Raw genomic sequence first — 21,051 nt, 5'->3', positions numbered from 1 at the left:
CTTTTTTACTATGGTTGATCGGTTTTTATGTCAGCTGCAGCCACCTGTGTTTGTATATGATGTTAGGTTTGTAAATGAAGTTCTACCCTCATTCATCATGGGTGGTCTAAGACAAGGGTGGTGACCCATGCCGGTAATCTCAGCACTCAGGAGACTGAGGCAGGAGGATCACCATGAGTTCAAGGCCAGCCTGATCTATTCAGTGAGAACCTATCTCAAAATAAGGAAACAAAAAGACTGCTTCTATATGACCATAGAGTTGAGGAAACCTGACAGAGCCATGTGGCTTCTAAACCTAAATTACTGGCCACACGTTTCCTAACCTGTTCCAGATCCATATTATTTTCTCTAGTTCAATGTTTTATTTCCCTACATAACTTTTATCACACTGTCACATATAGTTTCTATTACTTTTTTCTCTTTTAACCCATTTTTCTTTTAAGTTCAATAAATATTTGGATTAAATAGTTTTTATCTTACCATTTCATGAACTTTGAGTTTTATTGAATGTTCATCTTATCAATTTTAGCTTTCAATTAATCACTTATTTCACAGTGCTCTTTAACATTGCACCTATGGCTCCCTTATTTTTTAAACAAGGAGGCAGCTGACGGTGGTGATCATATGGACAAATGCCCAACAATCTGCCTTTTGTTATCAGGTAGGTCTTGGTCAGCAGAGCCTGACCAAGGACAGAATCCTCGATCTATCTAGCTGCTGTCCTAGGAAGCTGCTAACTTGGTGCTCCTTGGCAGGTGATCTGATCTAAAATGCCTGCAGCCTTCTGAGCACACAGATCGCTGCCCATGGCCCAGCAAACTAGGCCTGTGCATCTCAAGTCACCTTCTTCCAGGGGCAGCTGGAGCCCCTCGATGCTCAGGTGAGAAAAAGCTGCTGGCTCGGACACCAATACCTGTTCATGTAAAATCTTCTTTACCTGTGGGCTGGGGATTTAGTTCAGTGGCACTGTGCCTGCCTTACAAGTGCAAGGTCATGAGTTTGATCCCCAGGAACACCAGCCAAAGAACAAAAACAAAAGACAAAAAAACTTCTACACCTTATTCTGTACCTCCTTGGGCTAAAATAGCTACTCCCAGGGCTCTGAATCCCAATACTAGCACTATAGGCTCTCATCGAAGCTTTCCTGAGATTAATTCTTTCAATTTTTCAAATTTTCAGAATTTAGATGCCAGGCACTGTCATACATGTCTGAGATAAAATGCACAATGCTTGTGATAGAGTTTTGTTAAGAAAAAATAATCATACAACATCAATTACAATGTAGTAGATATGTTTATGGAGAGGTGTCCTGAGAACGCAGAAGAGGGATTCAGATCAGAGAAAGCTTCTGTGAGAAAGGCACGGAAGAAGGGTCCCCTGTGCAGTTAACCCCTTCCCATCAGCCCACCCCTCTCTGAAGCACGACACACAGCTGCACAGGGCCTGTGGCAGCACTGCACACTGCCACGTGAACACCCGACTTGGAAGGAGCGCCCCTCTGTAGGGATCCTAGGGTGGGGAACACAGGAACACGGAGAGGGACAGCAATGACCTTCAGTGACCTCATACCCAGACCGACCATCACAGCCCCACACACGTCCACATCCACCCAGCCCTTGCTGTGGATAAAGAACAAAGAACACTCCAATGCCTCAACACCACAGTCCTGAGTCTGGAGAGCAGGGAGCAATAAGACAGGACACAGAGCAAGTGTGGTTCAGACTTTACTGGGGATCGGGCAGGACCGGGGCAGCTGCTGCAGTGGAGAACAGGCTCTGCACACCAGGCAGTTCTGGTCATTCAAGTCAGGGTCCATCAGGCTCCTGGAGGCAGAGCTGAGGGCTGTTTAGTTAGATTTAGGGCAAGGACAAAGAAGGGGAGGAGGGGACTTTGCTTAAAAAAAAAAAAAAGAGTAAGATTCTAAAGCTTGACTGGGAGAGAGTTTAGGCAGAAAAAAAGGGAGCTTCCTAGCAGGAAGAGGGTGGCATGAGGCTGTGGTGCATAGTGCTCATGTACCCCACAGCCCAGCACCAGCCAGGGCAGCCATATGTCCCCTCTCCCTGTGCTGGCATTACAGGGTTCTACTTGTTACCCTACTGAGCCGCCTTTGAATACACAGGGCCTGCAAGAAAACGACTGGACTTCATGTAGGCTGAGATCTTCTTCAGGTCCCATGAGTGGGAAACAGGAAGCAGAAGCTCAGCCCTGCTGCCCCCTTGGCATTCACACACCTTACTCCAGGAACAGCCTTTTACATGGACTCAAGTACTATAGCACAACACAGTCTGCTTAGGTACCAGCTCTGACAATTTACTTATTTTAATTAATGTCGCACCTTACTACTTAGGAAACTCTACACTATGCAAGGTGCTCTATACCACCTAGAGATTACAATGTAAGTTTTAAAAAGTCAAATCAATGACCCTGCAAGATCAGTGCTACTATGATAGACAGCTGAGTTAGGTAGAAATATTATAGTCAGTCAGATAGGGCTAGGGCCTCGAGAGGACTAGGATAAAGGTGAAACACACCACAGCTGTGACCAGAGACACATCGGCTGAAAACCAGGCCTCAAGCTAAAGACAAGATGACCAGACTACATACTTCCTCAAAGAACAAACACTGTGCCTAATAAAGTCTAGACTGACATCAACCACCCCGGTGGGAGACCAGAGACCTCTGGACCCACCACTTCCTAGGAGAATCTTTGTTTTTTCCATCCGCGCTTGTTACATGACTTGTTTCCCACTTGGACCACCATTACCTAAGTGACTGTACTTGTAAACTTATTGGATGATCACGTTGTACCCATGTGGGTTTCACCCTATAAAACTCCTCTGTAAAGTGGGGTCCCCAGGCTACCCACTCGGGTCCTCCTCCTGCCCCTCTGGAACTTTCCTGTCAATAAATATCTTCCTACTCTTAATCTCTGTTGTTCCCAGGATTCATCCTTCGACTTTTGGAGAACAAGAACTCGACATTAATACAGCTAACAGGCTGGAGATATAATATTTCATATTGCATCTCCTGTTTTATTTCCTGTAACACTACCATCAACATTTATCCAGAAGGAACCTGAGGTAGAGAGCTAAGTGACTTTCTCATGCTCACACAGTTAGCAAGTGGGAAAAGGTTGCTGCATCCTGGCTCTGTTTCTCCAGCCCTGTGTTCTCTTTGTACCCTTTCCCATCCTCAAAGGAGCCCCAGTCACTCTCCTTCTGCACAAACATTCTCCTTTTCTACAGGCAGGCTCCCTCTTGTCTGGATCTGTGGGGCTGGGCGCATCGCAGTGCAGGTTAGAAGAAGGCCCTGACCTCACCCAGTAATTCAGCAAATCCCGGAGCTAAGCATCTAGGCTAAGGTGCCACATAGAGAGCAGAATATCAGTGAATACAGATGAAAATAAGTGCATGACTCCAATTCACAAATGGGGCTCCAGGGTATTACAAGAAATCAGGAGAGGAAGGCAGGAAGGGAAGGAAAGTACTCTACCATAGAACAATTAAAGGTAAAATCCCATGTGTGCACTCAATCCAGCACTAGCTATGGCCCTGAGATCTCAGTGCTTCCTCAGTCGGGGACCTGATTAATCAAACCACTGTGCAGATCAGGTGTCATGTTGTCTGCATCCTTTTTCTTTTTTTTTAATGTAGCCCAGGCTGGCTTCAAATGTGATAATCCTCCTGCCTCAGCCTTCCAAGTGCTGGGATTACAGTCATCACCACTGTACCGAAGTTTGCTGTCTGCATCTTGATACTTCATATCACCCAGCCTTGTCCCAGGCCTCCCAATGCCAGCTGCACACACATGCTGTCCCAGCTCCACAGGGTGCTTGGCCAGAAACCCAGGCTACACAGGGGCTGCAGGCTTTTCCTTTGGGCACAAAACAAGGAGAGTCACTGCCTGCTGCCCTTAGCAGCCTGAAGCCGACAGGGAGTTCATGCAGCCTGCACTGGTGCTGGGACCCTGAGCAAATGACTTTCTCTCTACTGTCTCCATTCCCTTATCTTTGCAGTGGGGCTGGTAATTCTACAATGATACACTTGACACAGTGGATGTAAGATACTGAGCACAGGTTCTGGCATATACAGCCAGTACTCAGGACATGTTAGTTCAGGTCAAGCACTAGGAAATCAGTATATGGATATGGAGAGTGGAAAAAGGACATCCAAGAGGAAAAAGTCTGAGAGCGTCATCTCCAAGCAAGACATGAAGCCCTTTAGGTTTGTGAATGCATCTGTGCACTTGGGTTCAAATACAAGGTTCTGGTCAAGGACATCATAAGCAAAGAATCCATATAGATGATCTGCAAAAGGCCAACAGTGGGTGGGCTGGAAGCTCATAACCTGAGAAAAATGGTAATTTCTCTTCCCCATCCCTTTTCCCCTTTACCTTGTTCCCTGCAAACCATGGCCACTTCCCCAGGAATTGTGAGAAGTTTCATCTTGTCAGGAAGCCCCTCCAAGTACTCCTGAGCAGAAATCAGTTGTCCCACCCTCAGACACAAGCTAGCTGGCAGATGTGGCCAGGCCATCTGGCTATGTGCGGCCCTGGCCAGCCAAGGAGTATACAGCGATCTGCTGACGACTGGCCCCAGGTCAGGGTGTGGGCTTCTTTCTAATGTTTCAGCATTTATTAGGTTCCTGCTTGGTAGCAATCCGCGTTTGTTAGAAGTGATGAGAAGTCAGACAGGAAAACAACACTGCCCCTGAATCCATCACTGTTTAAGCAAACCATGTTGTGTGAGTCAGACCCTGGGGTGCCTGAGCGCCTGGCAGGCTCTGGACTCCAACGTCTGGTAAAATCAAAAAAGCAAAGTGTGAAAAGATCCAAGAGAAAAGATAAAGGCCTAGCTAGTGGAGTGGCCGAAGTATGGACATTTGAGTAGTGTACATAAACTTGAGGATTATTCAAGGTTAAAAGGAAACTTAGGGAAAGGGACAGAGGCCCTCTGTTTGACCCTGAGCTGCCTGTGAACTGTCCCAACTCATGCTGGTGTCAAGGACACAGCACTGGGGAAATAGTGCAGCAGACCTCTGAAAACCAGGGTGCATTGCATTCCCCTGTTTTGTTCTTTTTTGGCTTGGGTCTCCACATTCCAGGAGCAGGCAGGTGATGTGAACAGGTACGAGATAAGGCCCATCGCAGGAGATAAAGAGCAGAAAGAAATTCTGAATGCAAACTGTAATGTCTAAGAACTGAGAACTGAGTTCCCTCTCTGAACTTTTTTTTTTTTTTTTTTTTTTTTTTTGGTACCGGGGATTGAACTTGGGTCCTTCCTTGCGCTTGCAAGGCAGGCCACCGAACCACTGAGCTAAATCCCGAGCCCTTGAACTGTCTTGAGTTGTAACCAAAGATTGGTGCCACCTGATTCACACAGTGTTTATTTATTTGACACAGTTTTGGAGTTCTGAAGGTCAATCTGTTGTTAAGACAAATAATCCTTTGGAGACTCAGTACTGTTAAAGATTTCAAATGAGAAACAGGACAAGTATTGATATGAATGTAACCATTTAACTCCTTCTCCAAACCCTGTCTGGCCCAGATCCACTGAAGGAGACTCACAAAATCAGGGCTGGCCGGGCGTGGTGGCGCACGCCTGTAATCCCAGCACTTGGGAGACTGAGGCAGGAGGATCACTGTGAGTTTGAGACCAGCCTGGGCTACATAGTGAGTTCCAGATCAGTCTCAACTACATAGTGAGACCCTGTCTCAAAAAAAAAAAATCAGGGCTGTAGCAAAGCATGATGAGCTGCGAGGGTGTCCATAATGGGGTTTTCCAGAACATCTATCTATATAAATCTTCTCCTCTTCTGTCTTCACATCTGAGGCCCACAAAACAGAGACTCACCCTCAGCCTGGCCCCAGCCAAGACCAGGGGGATGGCACCCTGCAGCCAGCCCCATTCACACATACTGCATTTGCGAGCATTGTAGCGCAGGATGGCATTGGTCTGGGTGAGCTTGTGAGTCCCATCGATTAAGTAGGGCAGCTGCATGGACAGCCAGGAAAAATTAGTTTGGATACCAGATCCCAGCATTTCTTTAAATTAGGGCAGACCCTCTGTGCCTGCCCATGGCAAGCTCTGTACAAAAATACTGTAGAAAGAACAAATGAAGTGAGACGTAGATCTATCACAGAAAGACAGTATAGATACCAGGAATGAAAGTGGTTGAGCAGGAGCACTGATCATAGAAACTTTTAGCTGGGAAAGGAGCTAAGATAAGGATATTGTTCACTTCCCTGACCCACCCCACCCCCTCACCTACAATGGGAAAGTCCCACACCAGCCAGAACTTCTCACTCAGCCACTGGCTTCTGTCATAGTCTGAAGCTCTGGCAAAGATGAAGTAAAAATAAATCTCCTTTAAATCTAACCCCATTTGCTCAGGACCTTCCCAGAGTCAAGAGCAAGATACCCTGAGACAGTGGATCTGGAGTCTGAACCACTGAGTCCCGCATTCCAAGGCTGTAGGGTAAAGTGCTTGTAAGGGCTGTGGACCTAACAGAACTATGGCTTACCATAGATTTAAGCAAGTGCAAGTGGATCTGACCCAACAACAGCTAAAGGGGAATCCCTAATTCTACTCCAAGTGATTTGCTCTCAAAAGGGTTTGAGGGAGGAAGCAGGAAGCAAGGTCCAACTGGTAGAGGGATGGTGAATTGAAAAACAGGTGGCCAGGGCGTGGGTTGCTGCCCACTAGTGAGCAGCACTGGGCAGGGGTCTGAGCAGGAGGGTGCCATTGCCGTCCTCCATGGTGTATCTCTTCTCCTCGTAGCTGGTGTCTGTGTATTCCAGGATCAAGCAGATAGCATGGGTCGTCTGAAAGAGATGCTGCAGTGGTAGGGTCAGAGATGAAGGGACACTGACCACATGATATCTCCTCTAGGTGAATTCTCAGCCTATACCTAACACCACCCAGTACACGCGCAAGCGTGCACATACGCACACACACACACTACATGCACTGCAGCCCTCAAGTGTGAGCTCCTGAGAAGCACAGCTATGGTTCTCACCAAGTCCTGAAGCAGATCCATCTTCTAGAACTGGCCCCGGGTCAGAGATGGAAGTACCTGGCTCTGTGACTTCATCTCTTTCCGGTGAGACCCTTCAGTGTACCAACAGTCCTCCTACCCCAACACACACACACACACACACACACACACACACACACGCACTCACAATATCACATGCGTGAGCTCCCGAGTACTAGAGGGAAGGCAAAAGGCTCCAAGTCCTCAAGAGCATCTGTCTCTTGAATTCCCTCCCCTGTTACTCTACACTCTCAACCCTTGCTTCCCATTCTGTCCTTCAACGTGGACCCCTGGCTCACCCCATGAATGTCCTAATAACCCAGCGACATGGACACCGTGCTGATGCTGTAGACTGAGCCTACCGGCTCCAATGGGACTGAACTCTGACTTTGCCTGAGAAGCAACAAAGATGGGAGTGAGGCCTACGGTGAGCCCTCTCCCCACTGCACCTCAAAAGAGCTGGAGACACAGCTGGCATGATTGACCTTCAGGAAGCCAAAAGCAGGGCTCAGTTATTCTATCCCTTAATTAACTCTGATGGCTGTCCCCACCCCATGTCCCGCTGAGTCCACAAGAAGTTGACAATGCTCTTGGATACAAGCCAGATGGTGAAAGAGCAAAGATATTCTCTCCATTTTTCACTTCCTTGTACCTCTCGGGCTTTATCCCTCAGCTGCCAAAATCCCATGGGCCTTTCTGAAGAGAGACCAAAAGCACAGACAACCTGAGAGCTTAGTTTGGCACCCACAATTGGTAGAGGACATGGTCAAACCGAAGCTTTACTATCCACTACAGCCTCCCCTCTTCAGAGACAGTGTCAGTGAAATGGGACTGAGGCCAGAACAAGGGGCAGACACAAGACTGGGTGGTCTCTGAATTTTCCTTTAGGGAATTTGGGAGACCCAGCCCATCCATCATCTGATGGTGAATTTAAATTCAACAACCAGACAAGGGGTCACAGGGTAACAGAGGCGCCCTCATTGTGAAGTACTGCTGGTCAGCTAGAGATTTCCCAGCTGCCCAGAACAGGGACTGCAGTGGAGTTGCTATAGCTAGGGGTGCACTGGGGTGGAAGACTGGGGCTCCCAGGAGCCAGACACCTCTCCTTCTTCCAAGGACAACTTCAGAAGGGTAACATCCTACTAACAGCACTGTCCTACCTGCCAGCCTTTTTCTCAGAAAGCAAAGGACTGTTTCAAAATGAAGAACTATGTGATTACTCTGTGTTCTATTTGCCTTGCTTAGAGAAAATGACTATGGTTTGGCTATTAAAGACTAGAAGTGGGATGGGAGCCTCAGGAGAGAGATTTTGAAAATATGAGATACATCGTAGGGTCTAGACACATCCTGTACTCTGAAAAGAATGGAGGTAGAGAGTCAAGCACAAGACAAGGAGGCCTTGCTGGCCAGAACAAGGACACTGAGGAGCTGGGAAGGTGGAGCCCAGAGAACAGGGCCTTTCAGAGGAGGAGAGCACCTCCCAGAGGCAGGGCAAGGGCTGCACCAGCAGGCTCACAAGGCAGGGCCCCCCGCGGATCATCCGAAGGGGTGAAATGGGTCTCTGCAAAGAGAATAGGGAAAGAGTAAGGGGATGTTACCAGAGACCCTGTAGTGGTCCTCGTCTCCTGAAAGCCAGTATGATGTCTCAAAGATAGGAAAGTGGGAAACAGAAAAAAACTCACAGAGATTTGAGAAAAATTGAGTCTTGGGCTGATCTAAACTGCTCTGGGCAACAAAGACAAAGGTCTCCCAGGGCATCCAGTGTTTATTCATTACGAGTGGGGAAGGGTGGGAAACTGGGCAGGCCTTGGGGACACCTGCTGATAACAAGTATCAAGCAGGCAGGACTGAGTAATGAGGGCACAAGCATATCTTTGCTGAAGAGAACAAACAGTTAATTCAGAAGGGAAGAATTTAGTTGGGAGTCAGTTGACCTTGACTAGGAGCAAATTTAGCTCATTGGACGACTTCCAATGTAACACAGCCAAATTATGGAGAGGCAAGAAGCTTGTGCCACTCTAGGCTGCTAATACTGGGCTGAGGGGTCGGCTACATAAGAGGGTAAGCAGCTGGGATTAGGGACACTGGGGGGGCGGTCTGAAGCAAGGGATTATAGTCGTTGGTGACTGCAGAAATTCATCCCAGTGCTGCCTATCTTCAGGCCTTCTGTGTGCTCTGTCCTGACTGTGGGGTGTAGACATGTTCCCATAGTTTAGAGAGGCACGGCAGGATAATCAAAATATACTGTGTCAGGCCAGGGATTTTAGTGGCGCTGAGCCTGCCTTCCAAGTAAAATATATATATATATATATATATATATATATATATTACAGGATTCCGTAATTCCTTCCAACTCTACAGCTACCATTTTAATACTCTTAAGGCAAATTCATGGAAATTCTAAATAAAATGGGCTTAGAATTCTGTTCTAAAATTACAACTTACTAGATATAAAACCAAGGGGCAACTCAAAATCGTTCTACTTCGTGGAAATGTCTTAGAGTTCTCTGAAATATCATCCAACTAAACTTAGGAAATCCAATGTAAAGAAGTCTTTATTTATAAGACATTATTTAATAGTGAATTAAATAAAATAAATTTCCTACATACCTAAGATATTAAGAATAAAGCAAAATAAACTAAGATTTCCAGAAAGTTGAAAAAGAAAAAAAAAAGTTCAAATGTAAAATTGCAGAAAACAAGAAACAGTACTAAAAAGAAAAATATTCAAATTTCCACTGACATGCCTGTTTCATCAATTGTTGATTTTCTAAAAACCATTAGCTAAGTTGGTAAGTCCAACAGCATAAGCGGTGAGGGAGTTAGGAACATGTCATCCAAAATGCCTGAATTGATATACTGATTATTTCAAGCTGAAATCACTCAAGGGACTCTAACTTCAGATCGCCATTTGCTGGTGGCACAGGCCTATGCTCTGGGAGGCTGAAGCACAGGGTAGGGGGTGACCTATCTATTTCTACACCCAGCAAGCCATAAGGATTCTTTGGGAGCGGGTGTCCTTCACATAGCAAAGCCAGAAAATAGCCTTGTTCACCACAGCCCGGCAATAACTACAATGAGCCTCAATAAACAAAGTCTGAAGTGACCTTATCTCCCCCCTGCTAGCTTGTACCTCCCTCCCCCATATATCTCTTAGTAACATCCCTAAAACTTCCTAACCTAGTCAGGGATCCATTTTTCCTATTACTCCTCAAAATTTTATTTGTCCTTTAAAAGTATAAAAGTGTCATGCTTTGGTCATTTCTTCAGACTTTACTCCTTCGAAAATCCCTGTGCATATGTAAATAAAACTTTTATGCTTTTCTCTTGTTGATCAGCTCTTGTATTAACTGGGTTGCTAGATCCAGCTGAAAGCCCACATAAGAATTAGGGGGTGGAGGGACCCTCTTTCCCCTGCTGAGTCTGATCTCAGCACAGCTCTCCCTCACTGGCTGGCACACTGCTTGCTCAGGCCTTGCTGAAGCCAGGACCTTGGACTCTGAATGCAGGGATTCCTCAAGGCGAGAACAGTAAGACTCTTTGTCCCTTTCCCTGATTCCTCAAGGCGAGAACAGTAAGACTCTTTGTCCCTTTCCCTCTCTCTAAAAATTTAGATTGAAAGGGGAAAACATGTGAACTAGTTCTTTGGGTAAAAGCGACTTTGAGTGTTTAGTGAGTACTCTGGATTTCTATTTGATGCTTTTCTTGTCAGAGATGGTCTTTGATTTCCTTTGTCCTGTCTTTTTATGCTGTTTAAGCTTATAGAAAGAGCGTGGAAATAGGTAAGCTTATTCTTCACGCTGGCCCTGCAGACTGGTGGGTTTCTGGTTCCCACCAGACCAGTGAGTGTTTAGACAAAGCTTTGCTATGAGTCCCTAAAACAATTAAAGTCGATGTAATCCCCTTCTTGTCTCATGCTGAGAGTTTGTTTTTGTGAGCAAAGAGGATGACATCCTCTCCGGACTCTACCATCTTAGGGACACAGGTGTTAGCTTGGGTCTTGGCATCCAGCTGAAATATGGGCACTGGGGATGTGTTAGATACTCAGCCTCAGTCTCTTATCTAACCCTGTCAAGATCTCAGGACTGCATCTTAATAAGAGGTCTCAGCCGATAAGGAGGTTTTGTTACCCTACCTCTGTTGCCCACTTAGGACTGGAAGACTCCTTTCTGGCATCACCTTCCCAGTGTAACAGATGGCGGGTCTGAGGCTAGAAGCATGCCACACCTGTGCAGGTGACTGAGAGGTCATGACACTCAAACACTGTCTTTCATCGTCTGTGTCAACGAGGGTCTCTTGCTTTCCCTGTCTGTCTATGAGAATGAACTTTGGATCATGGGTGGCACAACTTCTGTGCCTGTTTCAGGAAGTTTCTTGCTTCCTGGTCCAGCTGCCATTCTCCAGGTCCTGCTGACTGCCTGGTTTGTATCAGCTGGCCTCTGCTCAGCGTTTTAAAAAACAGCTTTATTGAGATACAATTTGTGTACCACAAAATTAATGTAAGGGTAAGATGTTTTTTTGGATATTACGCTATTAAATTTTAGTATGTGTGTTGTCAAAGTAAACACTATTACATTATTAAATGTTTAAACTTGGTAAAATAGATTTAAAAATTTGCCATTTGAACTATTTTTAAGAGTACAATTCTGCAGCATTAATTGCATTCACAATGTTCTGCAACCATCACCACTAATTTCCAAATCAGTTTTGTTTCTGTTTTTGTTTTTGGGTGGCGCCAGGGATTAACTCGGGACTTTGCTCTTGCAAGGCAGGCGGTGGCACCACTGAGGTAAATCCCTGGCCATTAGTTTTGTTTTTGATGCCACTACATCCTGACTTGCATTTTCTCTTTGCATTTAATAATTTTTTTTTATTTAATGATTTTAACTGACATGTAGCAGAAATTTGAAAAGCTTATTAAAAGTTATCAATGAAACTGATGGTATGATATCTCAAATATGCACAGCTCTGGTCTCACCTTCCTTTAGCATTAAAAAAAAAGAAAGAAAAAGAAAGAGAAGGGAAGGTAAGATGAAGGGGAAGAAAAAAGAAGAGAGAAGAGTAATGAGAGGAAAAAGGGAAAGGAAAGGAAAGGCACTTCAGCTTTCCTCGGGTTAATCTTATTATGTCTTTAAAATGAATTTTAAAATTATCATCAATTTCTTTCTCAGCAAATCCTTTTGGCTCAGAAGAAGAAGAAGAAAATACTTCAATTGTTTGTTCTAAATTATTTGTTTTTGGGATACCCGCTTGTCCTTTATTCTTCTGTGGATGGCTTTTGATTTCCTGTTTTATCTTACTCACTGTTTTTGACTTTCAGTCTCTAAGGAGACACAGGTTACTGGGGCTTTGTGTGTGTATTTTAGACAGCTAAGCTAGTTAGAAAATATTATAAGACAGGTAGACAAGGCTGGGCCCTCCAAGGAGTCTATACAGAAGATAATTGAGGTCCATTTACCAAAAGCCAGGATTCAAAAAAGAGAAACAATCACATTCACATACTTCCCTGAGAGATGATTAGCAGTGAATGATATTCTCTTTTTAGGTTTTTTGAGACAGGGTCTTACTATGTAGTTCAGACTGACCTGGAGCTCTCTATGCAACCCAGGCTGGTCTCAAACTCACAGCGATCCTCCTGCCTCAGCCTCCCGAGTGCTGAGATTATAGGCCTGTGCTACCATGCCCGGCTGATATTCTTAATAGGTATCAATCACCTTAGATAGAGACCAGAATCTCCCCAGCCCACTCCTTCCCAGAAATCCTTGTTCATTCCATGTGCATTTGCTACATGCCTTGCTTCCCCATTTGATCCCCATTTAATCAATATTACCTAAGCAACTATACTTGTTATATTCTCATTGGTTGATCATAGTTTTGTCCCACCTCATGATTTCCAATTGAATCAATATTACCTACGTGACTATACTTGTATTCTTATTAGTTAACTGTAGTTTTATCCCGCTTTGAATCCTCCTCACCTCATCAACTTGCTCAATAAAATACCTTTGAGAATCGGGGTGGGCAGGTGACCCACTTTCCAGTCCCTCTCCCATGTCTCTTAGGCTGAAGTTATCTTTCTTACTCTTAGGGCTGAGAATTTAGCTCAGTGGCAATGCACTTGCCTGGCAAGTGCGAGGTTCTGAGTTTGATCCCTGGTACTGGAGAAAAAAAAATATCCTACTCTTAAACTCCATTGTTCCTAGTATTCATTCTTTGACTTTGGAGAACACAACTTTGGCATTTCAGATATCTAGCAGATTGGGAGTGACAATATTTTCCTTGTTTGGACTATTTACATTATTTGGATTACTTGGTACCCTTATATCACACAGATGGCAAATAAAAAGAAGGAGACCCCAAAATATGGCTCTATTTTTAAAATGTGCATAAAACCCCACTTATGGCTAAGAAATCATTTTTATCTTTTTTTTTAAGCTGGCGTGAGGAATGGCTTGGATTTTGATAGGGCAGTATTTTTGCTTCCTTTATAGAGTTTGAGTCTTACATGTTTTGGATTCATATGTAAACATCTGTTGCAGTTTGTATCATTCACTGAGGTATGCATTTAGCTGAAAACTTTGATTTATGTTTAAAGCATAATCGCAACTTTGATGTTTTACATTTTCTCTGGACCTGAAATGGAACTCAAAAAGAATTAGTATAAAAGGTGGGTGTAGCTAAGTGTTAGAGTACATGGCTAGCATGTGTGAGGCCCTGAATTTAATCCCAAAAAAAAGAAGGAAGGAAGGGAGAGCGAGAGAAATGAACGAAAGTATATTAAAACATCTCAAAAACAAAACCACCTGTGTCAGTCAGCTTTCCATTACTTTAACAAAATAACTGAGACAATCAATTTTAAAGGAGCAAAGATTCATTTTGACTTAATCTTGGAAATTTCAGTCCATGGACCATTGGTCCCACCACTTTTGGGACTGTAGGCAATGAAAAAGCAAGCAATAGTTTGGAAAACACCCTATCTTTAGGCTCGCAACAGTTAGGATCCCTTCTGGCTCTTAGAGATCATACAAACATCCTACTCTCACTGTACTTCCTTAATATTGTGACATGAGCCTGAGAAATGTGGTCTTTCCCTCACGATATTCCCTTGAAATCCTGACATGAGTTTAATAAGTAAGCTCCTGCCCTTATCACACTTCTTTAGTCTCTAACATGAGCCCAAGTTGCATGTGCTGTAACTGCTTCAGAGTAACCAAGGCTAACCCCAAGGTCATTATGATGCAGCGTTAACATTTTAGTTTTGACTTCTGTGGAGGGCTTTGGCAGCCACTCTGGTTCCGTCGAGGCCCATATAAGTTTACAAACTCCTCTTCCAATGTGGGGGTGGAGACACACAGTTAGTCAGACAGAAGCCCATTTGGTGGTCACCCTGGCCACTCTCAAATTCCAGGAAAACCAAAGAGAAGCTAACCCTGGAGCTCACTGCCATTGTCATATCTGGCTCTGCCTGTCCATCATACTTGAAAATGTAATTCATTACTGGTAGTTACCATCTATAGATACTGCCCATTTGGAACTTTCCCAAGTGTGCTTTAACTTGTTTACAACAGGGCTGTAATTAGTATGTCCCTCTGCTGGGAAGATTGAGCCTCCAGTGGTATATACATGACTGTCCCATCAAGTGGCTTTTTAATTTATTTTATTAGTAAAAAGACTGATAAAAGTGATTAGATCCATTTGTACCGCTAGTAGTACAAGCCACCCAAAAGGACAGTCATGCATGTACCACTGTTGGTTCAAGTTGGTGGGAATGTTGTAGAAGGATTTGGCAAGTGACATGCACATAGAGATGAGCTGAATGCAAGTAGAATAACAAATGTTTATTTTGCCAGCGAAGGTTGATCGCACTCAAATAGGCCAGTGATCAACCTTGTATTGGTTTTGCAGCTTTCTCTTTTATTGGTTTTACAGCTATGATCTCATTCAGGTGGTTACATTTCATTTTCTCAGTTAGTATTACCCATGTACAAATTACAGTAACAAGACAGTTAGCTTTAACCCAGACATAACAATTCTTTGTAGTTAGGGAGTTTACCTCAAGATTCATCGACCTATCTATTCTAGTGCACAGGAAGCAGGTGTTCAAGGTCAAGGATGAGGCCAGATGTCCCACTTCATGATCAATGCCTCCAGTGTCTGTTGATTTTGAACTAAACAGAGCAGGTTGCTGTTAGAGAAAGCAGAAGTCATTTTACATTTTTCTAACATTTTGTAGGTTTTTAGATTATTTACAAAAGTTCTATCAGGAACATGTTAATCTAAACTATACAGGGGCTACTGTGAGTCAAATTCATTCTTGAGCTTTCTCATCAGCCACGCTCTCTCTGTGAAGTGTATGGTCCCTTTAGTAAGTCTCCGCCTTTCTTTCTATTTCTGTGCCCTGATCAATTCTTTGTTCAGGGTACAAAGATCCTTGATATCAGGTGAGACAGGGATACCTGTCCAGTAACAGCAATAACATCTGAGTGGGAGCACATGGCAGAGGAAGCTCCTTTACACCAGGGCTGGGAATGAAAGAGAAAGAAAAAACCAAGATCCCACAATCTCCCTGGAGGGCACACTCCCAGGGCCTATGGCTCTAAACCAAAACAGAGAAATCTGATTTCTGTCTCCTCCAGTTTGGATGTTGGATGTCCTGCAGAGTCCCTATATATTAAAGTTTTGGTGCCCTGTGTGACACAATTGGGAGGTGGTGGAACCTTTAGATGGTGAGGTCCAGTGAATGTTAGGTTTTTGGGGTGTGCCCTGGAAGATGATTATAGGATCCTGGCTGCTTATTTCTTCTCTTTCTGGCTACAAAGTGAATTGCTTTGCTCTGCCACATGTTCCTGCCATGATGTACTTTCCCATAAAACAATAGGGCCCATCAGTCATGGACTGGATCCTTCAAATATATGAGCAAAAATAAATCTTTTCTCTTTACAGTTTACTTGTACAATAAAACCTTAGTTTGTAAGCATAATTCCTTTGAGAAACATGCTTGTAGTCCAAAGCATTTGCATATCAAAATGAACTTCCCCATAAGAAATAATGGACAGAGCTGAGATTCCACCCCACCCCAGAAAGAATGGCTGCTATCAAGAAATCAACCAATACCAAATGCTGGCAGGGGGAAAGGAACCCTTCTCCATTACTGGTGGGAGTGCAGACTGGTGCAACCACTGTGGAAATCAATATGGAGATAGCTCAAAAAACTAGGATTAGAGGTTCCATTTGACCCAGCAATTTCCCTGCTAGGTGTCTTCCCAAAAGAATTAAAAGAATCATACCACAGTGATATATGTATACCCATGTTTATAGTGGCACAGTTTGTAATAGCTAAAACTTGGAAACAGCCCAATTGCCCATCAATCGGACACTCAATAAAGAAGATGTGGGTTTTTTTTTTATAAGATGGAGTACTACTCAGCCAAAAGAATGAGAAACTAGAGACATTTGTAGTTAAGTGGATGCACATTGAGAACATACTCTTAAATGAAATTAATAGGACACATGTGTAAATACTGAATAGTTTCTCTGGTGTGATAAACCAAAAGTGTAAATAAAAATAGAATTGTATAACTGATATTGTGTAATAGGAAAAAGGTCTAAAGGCATAGAGAAAGTGGGAGGAGTAAGGGAAAGTTACAAAGGGAACATAAAAAATAAGAGAAAACGAAAAAAATGGAAACAAAGTCTTTGTAAATAGGAAACTGTAGAGGGGATGAAAGGAGGTAAGGGGAATGGGGAAAAATTAAGAACCAAGATACATCATGTAAAGGTACAAGATCCAAATGATGATTGTAACTGTACTGTATACCTAAAATGTACCGATAAAGAAAAAAATGGGAAAGGGATCAAGAATTGGAGGGCATAGAGAGGGGTGAGGAGGGAAAGGGGGCAAAAAGGATTAAGATGTGTTATTTACATTTACAAACTCCTCCATGAATGTAATCATCATATATTGCAAACATGTACTAACAAAAATATAATTAAAATACCTATTAATATTTTAAAATGTAATTATTTCAGATATTTCATTGGAGTAATGTAGTTGTTTAGTTTAGTTTAGTTATTGGGAGTAGGCAGTTAGAGACCCCAAAGAATAGGGTCAGATAAAAGAGCTAATTCAAGCAGCCATTTTATCAAGCAGCTAATTAATCAAGCAGCCAGTTAAGCTTAGAAATGAAGAAGAGAACACTAGAGCAAAGGATAAAAGGTTGGGAAGAAAACAGAGAGATAAAGACAAAGAGTGCTAAATTAGTTAACAGCCTTAACAATTCCTCCCTACCTCCAGACCCCAGATTTCAACCAGAACTAGAGAAACAAATGTAAGATGACCCGTTTTCTTTTGAGCTCTTTTAAATTCATCTCTTTTAAAACAAGCCCTTGTATTCCGCCTGTCTATATAAGACAGAGACAAAGAAAGCATGTTGGACTTCTTTCCCATTTAGTGTTATCCTCCAAGAGCCTTTTTTTTTCCTATTATTTCCAATAAACACCTTCTTAAACTCTCTTAAATTTGTCTTAAAATTAATTCCTCAATTTTGAAAGACAAAAAAAATCAGAATTATACAGTATTACAGTTGCATCACTGGAGGTCCCACCAAGACTGGCGATTGTTAGGAAGTAAGTCCCAAATGAGAGTTTCATTAACTTTCCCTCTTGCAATATGTTCTTGCTAAATCATAATCCCATTTAGGAGGTAAAGATTTGTGTTCTCCATTTTATAGTCTGATGTCTCTTCTGTCATTTCTCTAGGGTAGGGTAGACTTGGGGAATAATATGCCTCATGTAAATTTGCTGGACTCCCCCAGCCACTTAAAGATGACTAGCACAATTGCTGCTCTAAAAATGATGGAGGACAGATTTCACACCGGCAATCTGGCCTGATTCCCCCTCCTATGTATATGGAAGGGAATGTCAAGCCTGCTGTCAGTTTCCTTTCTGGTTTGATCCTCCAGTGGTGAGAGAGCAATTTTAGCTCTTGATGCTTTCAGTCTTCCAAGACTGATGAGAATGACAGCTCTTAGACAAATTACTCCATTAACTCACCACAAGCATGATGAGGACAGACCTCTTTCACTGCTAAATGACTCTTACCTCCAACTTTCTCTTGCCACTCTCTGTCTTTTCTTTTTATTTTTTGGAGGCATGCTTTACTAAAGACCAGACAGACCCACTTTGAGAAAGTTTTTGGTCCCAATTTCTGTCTTTCTGCCTTTAGGCTAGAGCTGAGAAACAGGAAATAGCACTTGCTGCTCTCTTCTCTCCTTTCTCCCACTCAGTAAAACCGTTTGGGCAGAGTGGACTGACTAGTTTTTAAGGTAGGGCCATTCCAGTACAGATAATTAGTAAAACAGAAAGCAGTTTTCAGAGATTCCTGTGAGTTGATGGTGGCTTAGGCAGAACAGATATTAAGGAGAGCCAGGAACTACCTCTCTCTTGCCATAATTCCCCTGTACAGCATGTCACCAGACTGAGAAATGCTGACGGCTGGAAATTCCTTTCGTATAAACCAAGAGAATTGAAGGAAAAGAGGCACATGGAATGCTGGTAGGAGACATTCTGGCCCAAGCCGCTTTCTCACATAGTGGTTGTTGCTGGCCCTGGAGGGATCTGAGAAGGGGGAAACCCCAACACTATTGGATGAAACAGGCAGGTGAAAAGAATTCTACCCTCTGCTTGTTTTTCAGAATGGAAAACATGAAGTTGGCTTTTCCACACTTCCTTGGAATGTGTACTAAAATACTGGGACTCTTGTCACCCTCAGACAAAAGAAACATTGCCTGGTCTTTTTCTATACCCATACCCTAAGAACCCCCCAAGACATGGGAAAAGTGGTTGCCAAAGGAAAACACATAAACTATAACACTATACATTTAATGGTCTGTCCCTTTGGAGGGAACATTTATATAAAAACAGCAGTGGCCATCAAAAGAGCAGTTTCTGCAGTTCATTTTATTGACTGCAATACAGAGAGGCCCCAGGGACCTATATTGTGGTAGCAGCTATTCCAAAGATTAAGGTAAACCACCAACATTCTAAAATGTTTCGTTTTCATAGGTGTAAAAAGATTTTTCTCTTTCCCCTTTTGATTCTTATTGATGTTAATATATTACAAGAGATCTAGGTTATGGTTCATCTAAAAACTATAATAACCCTTAGGGAAGTTTCTTACTAATTTATTTATAGTGACAAAGCTAAAACTGTAAAATTATGATTCAACATAGCCAACACATTTAGAATGCACTCTGATTAAACATAATTGTTTTACATGTTCTATATGTTTTCATGTGAGTTTGTCTGCCTGTCAATCTGTTTTAATAACTGCTGCTGCTTCATTAAAGTTGTTTTTTTTTTTAGCTCATACCATTTTATTGTTATTGACAATGTTGTTGTTGTCATTATTCATCCTTATAGACTTCTGGCTCTTTTGAGATTTTCCATAAAAACTAATTATGTAGGTTTTGGGGATAACTAAACTCACTCAAAATAGAGGGGGAAAACTGATAGACTTCGGGCTTATATGTGGCTTACAGGTAAAAATCTTAAGGTTTGATAGCACAAAGGTTGTATATGATTTGGTTAATATATGTGCTTCCATGTGTTAAGTTTTAGGTATATGTTCTATTTAGCAGGTTTTTAGATAAGTGGACACTCATAATATTTGCCCAAATACTTATTGTTCACATGGCTTAATAGTAAGCTAGTTTAAACTAGTTAATAAGACAAAGGTAAAGATGCCTTCAAAGCTGGTGACATGTTTCCATCAGTGTTATCCAATCAAGATAATATCAAAAATTGATTTTATAGGGCTGGGGATTTAGCTCAGTGGTTCTGCTGCCTGCCTCTCAAGAACAATGTGCTGAGTCCAATCCCTAGTACCAAAAAAAAATTGATTTTATAAATGCAATGTCTGTTGTATTCTGTGTATAACAGCTTGAGAACTTTTCCTTGGTTAAAGATAACATATGTATCTTAAAAGTGTTCACTGCTATAACTTGGTTCTCACGAGTCCTCTAAAATAATTGTTAAGATAAATAAGTATGAGTGTTACTAGGTTTTTGAGTACTAGGGTCTCCTTCTGGAGGGGGTTTCTAGGCTCTTCTCATCTTTAACAGTAAATTGGACAAGACAAGCAAAAATGGTGACAAAGTTTATTTGAAAAAGTAAAAGTTACAGGTAATAGAGAAACTGGCTCTGCAGAGTGAAGTTGGTCCAAATAAAAGAAGGTAAAAAAGTAACACCCTGAGGAACACACAGTGGGCTATGATGAAGAAAGCCATGGTAGTGAGCTCTTCATGGTGTCTGAGTCCTTTTATGCCATCTATGCCTTGTGGGAACCAGCAAGAACTTCTACATACAGAGCCCTGAGAGGCAGTGCTGCATAGATTCTAGGATCCTGCCATGCCTCTCTTCCTAGCCAGTCTAAGTCATGCCCTATCCCCTATCTCATTTCCCCCCAAGAGACACAAATCCCCATAATTCTTTATGAACTGTTGAGGGAATGGAGGTCTCTGTCTTCTATAGCTCCTTTGAGTTGCAAGGAACTATGGACCCTACCTAATGGAGACTATGTGGTCTCCAACTATATTGGAGTCCTGTGGCTCACCAGCTGGGCTGAAAAAAGAAAAACATGTTAGAAAATAACAGGAAAAGAGTTAGTGACCACTGAGCTGCCTGTATGATGAGAGAAAGAAACTTCACTATTAGCCCACATAGGAGGATCAGGTCAGATTTCCATGCTTCCTTACAGAGACGAGTATATGTTAGAGCATAAAAATTATCAAGAGTCTGAGAGCCAAAGCCTTAGCAAGACCCTTTTACTTGTCTGTAGCAGCAACGGAGTCTTAATTTTTAAAGAGAAATCTCAAGTCTTCCAGAGGCTCACAGGAACAGCTTTCTCCCTCTGGGTGATCTTGTTCTTTAGACAGTTCAGGTGGAACTGGCTTTATTCTATAAAGATGAATCTAATTATCGACCTCTGCCACCTTTATTGTAATGGGTGTGGCAAGG

General features: G+C 42.8%; 1 pseudogene; it reads right to left on the bottom strand.

Moving 5' to 3' along the window:
- Nucleotides 1-1,399: 1,399 nt before the first annotated feature.
- On the bottom strand, nucleotides 1,400-7,723 carry LOC117283982 (annotated as a pseudogene).
- Between the last annotated feature and the right edge of the window lie 13,328 nt (nucleotides 7,724-21,051).

This window comes from Fukomys damarensis, unplaced genomic scaffold (assembly GCF_012274545.1).
Source record: "Fukomys damarensis isolate Sample0158 unplaced genomic scaffold, DMR_v1.0_HiC HiC_scaffold_33, whole genome shotgun sequence".
In the NCBI taxonomy this organism is placed as follows: Eukaryota; Metazoa; Chordata; class Mammalia; order Rodentia; family Bathyergidae; genus Fukomys; species Fukomys damarensis.
This window is presented reverse-complemented; position numbering and strand designations above follow the sequence as displayed.